Below are 3,336 nucleotides of genomic sequence, written 5' to 3'. Positions count from 1 at the left end.
ACTAATATTTCTCATTTAATTGAGCATATGTATATGCAGCTAGGGAAATGGGTATATTATATGTGTGTTTATATGAAGTTATTCACGTGCGTTGTAAAGCAAATATGTGAATGCTTGAAGAATTGAAATCACATTGGTGTAGAGAAAATTAATGATGGCTATGAAAAGTCGCGACAATCAGAAGCTTTGTGTGTTTAAAAAAACGATGGTATTGCTGATTTTACAATAATCTGTTACATTTTCCATTTGCTTCAGCAAAGTTTTAGACCATCCAATTTTAAGCAACTTTGCTAAAAGAAGTTTTTTTTATGTATCTCTTCCATTGACCAATTTAGAGATTTTTTCCTACGGTGACATAGGGTGGTCCAAACAAAACTGGTTTTCTGGTTCTAGCGTTTTCAATTTCAATATCCCATCAAAGTACAGCTTAAAGAGCTTTAAAGAATGCATATTTTGTTGAGTATAGAAGCTCGCTATCTCTTTCCGTTTGGTAGATATTGTTATTTTTCTTGCAAAGACTTAATTTGACTGCGAATATCTCTGATTGGGGCAAACATAATAAATATCTTTTGACGGCATTTAATAACGACATACAATTGTATATGATATCAAAAAATAAAATAAAGGTGTTTTTTTGTAACTCTAATAAAGCGCATACATAAACACATAATTTTTAACTCATTACGCGTGGTAAAGATGTACAAATTATGGGTGAAATTATGAAATAAAGTCCAAAAAATTCACCCATAATTTGTCCATCTTTACCACGCGTAATGAGTCAATTAATTTAATAACCATGCGGATTGGATTACCGAACAGCTCAATATAAGCGTCAATTTATATTAGATTGTTACTGCCCCTCTGTAGTAGTCATGTCGTCACTTGAGTGAGAACGACACGTTGATAGCCTTCCCACATCTTTACTCTTCCACAATACAGTTGTTGTGCAAGCGATGTAGGTACGATAGGCAAACAGTTTCTACACTAAACAAATCGCATTCACTCTGCCCGCGTGTGTAGTAACATGAGATGGATGGATATGGGTTATGAAAGGGGTCTGCGTGATCTGTAGGGATTTGAATTCTAAAATTGTAATCAACTCAGTTATTTGGGTCACCAAGTGGCTCGGTAGCTTAGTTGGTAAAGCGCTCGTCTAGCATACAAGAGTCCTGGGTTCAAATTCCAGCCGAGCCCGTGGATATTTTTTTTTCATAGTTTCACTCATAATTTGTCCGTCTCTACCACGCGAAGGGTGATGTGCTAGTATCCATCGTATTAAGCATTGATCAGTGAGAACTGCAATTTTTCCAGTATTGCAGTGAATGATGCTGATACAAACCGATGCCAAACAATTCTTTCTCAAAACGGCTTTAGCATTGTACAATAACATTTTGATAAATCTTGATCTCTTTTTGGAAATAATGCAAAGAAAATGCATCTTACCGTATTCTCAATCCGTCGTATCGTTTTCAACTCCGTCGCAATCAGTTTCCAGATTCGTCTCACAACTTACGGCTCACTGTGATGTATTGAGTGGTTAAAACACAATACATCAACGCTATAATAAAATATTTTACTAGAATATATAGATCTACGGGCATCTCCCTCCATTCCTTCAGCATGATGGAATATACTTATTTCCTTTAAAACGTCATCAAAATTCAGCCCAAACATTTGAACACTATTCCTTTTGACCGTACAATTATGGCATTTGCTCACAGTACAGCGAAAACAACACAATCAAAGGAACCGTATTTTTACGTCGAGCGTCGCGCACACATTGATGCGCACCAGCTTTTTTTTCTCAGTGCGACGGATTGAACGTTGTTTACATTCTCAATTATACGCGGCGGTTGAGGAAATTTCGTAAAATTTGGTGATTTATTGAAGTTTTACGGCGTGTGATTGGAATGAAATCCTTCAGTGAAGAAGTACGAAGGTTTTCCATAGTGAAAGTAAGTGCCCGGCGAAGTAAGTCACCCACGGGGGCGGGAAGAAACTTGTGTTGGAAAGTGGTGTGCCTGATGTCGATCGCTAAGCATTTCTCTCAAATCGTGTTCGTCCATGCGATTTTCGGTGTACAGATGGACGAATCATAAAAGCTTTCACAAATTAACATTTGGAAAATGAATCTTTGTTGCAGGTAAGTTGGAATATCCGCCGTAGTGGAACATTTTAAGTTTGATACGACGAATAGTAGCTCTTACGACGAAGTAGAACGAAACCCCAATGATTTAATTAATTCAATAACCATGCGGATTGGATTACCGAACAGCTCAATAAAAGCGTCAATTTAAAGAATTTTTATCAGACAAACTTCAATCACTTTTAAAGATATCAACACTTTTTTTGCATGAAAATTTGCGTTTTTTTTTTCTTAATTCTCAAAGTCGTCTATAGACTACTTTGCGAGAAGTTACTATAAAAAAATTGAAGCTAAAAAACACATATTTTTCATGATTGTGAAAAAATGCTTCAAATCGGTCAAATTCTGAGCTACAGAACAACTTTTTTAGCAAAGTTTATTAAAATTTAAACTTTTCCTAGGAGTAAATACTATTATTTTTGCAAATAAGAAAGTTGATTATATATTAAATAACACTTACATTTTTATAAATAATTTTATATAAAATTGTTTTTGTATTCATAAAGTATTTTTAAATAGGTGACTTTTCATCGTATTCATAACGTATTTTCAATATTAAACGTTGTTCTGCGCAAACATTGTTTTGCATTATAGTCTTCTTTGATGCACCGTCTTAATTGGACCATGATTTTTCCAATTTTGGACAATGTGTACTGTGGGATTGACCCATATTTTGAAATTCATTACAGTTATGTCCTATTCCTAATATAATGTATCTATCTTCTATATAAATAAAAATGGAATTGTGTTTGCATGTCACGAAATGACGTGAAAACGGGTCAACAGATCACACAATTAGTTCATTATTACCTTCGTTAAGGGATGCGACGTGTTTGTGCATAGAAAAAGTTAAGGAAAGTCTCCAGAAAAGTCGGAAAACCGGAAGAAAACTAATCTGGCATTTTGTAAGAAAGATAGCGTGCCATCTTTCAAGAGCCTACTTGATGGCAAGACGACGTTTGCCGGGACAACTAGTGGAAAGAAATACATCTTGTTTGAATTATGTGTGGGATCACTTAAAAAAAGATATTTTTTCCTATGGAAAAGTTAGGATTGATTCATGAAGAAATTCTTGCATAATTTAAGCGTTGTAAAAATGTTGGCCATTGGTAATCAAGTGTACCTCTTTGTTTATGTGTATAGAAACTTTTTTCGACGGAATAGGTACATATAATTTATTCAGGGGTTAT

General features: G+C 34.7%; 1 non-coding gene across 1 annotated transcript; it reads left to right on the top strand.

Moving 5' to 3' along the window:
- Positions 1–1,122: 1,122 nt before the first annotated feature.
- Trnaa-agc lies at positions 1,123–1,194 on the top strand. Its single transcript has one exon. It is a non-coding gene; the product is annotated as a tRNA-Ala (tRNA).
- The last annotated feature ends 2,142 nt before the right edge of the window (positions 1,195–3,336 follow it).

This window comes from Aedes aegypti, chromosome 2, assembly GCF_002204515.2.
Source record: "Aedes aegypti strain LVP_AGWG chromosome 2, AaegL5.0 Primary Assembly, whole genome shotgun sequence".
Taxonomy (NCBI): Eukaryota; Metazoa; Arthropoda; class Insecta; order Diptera; family Culicidae; genus Aedes; species Aedes aegypti.
The sequence above is the reverse complement of the archived record's forward strand: the minus strand, read 5'-3'. Positions and strand labels throughout refer to the sequence as shown.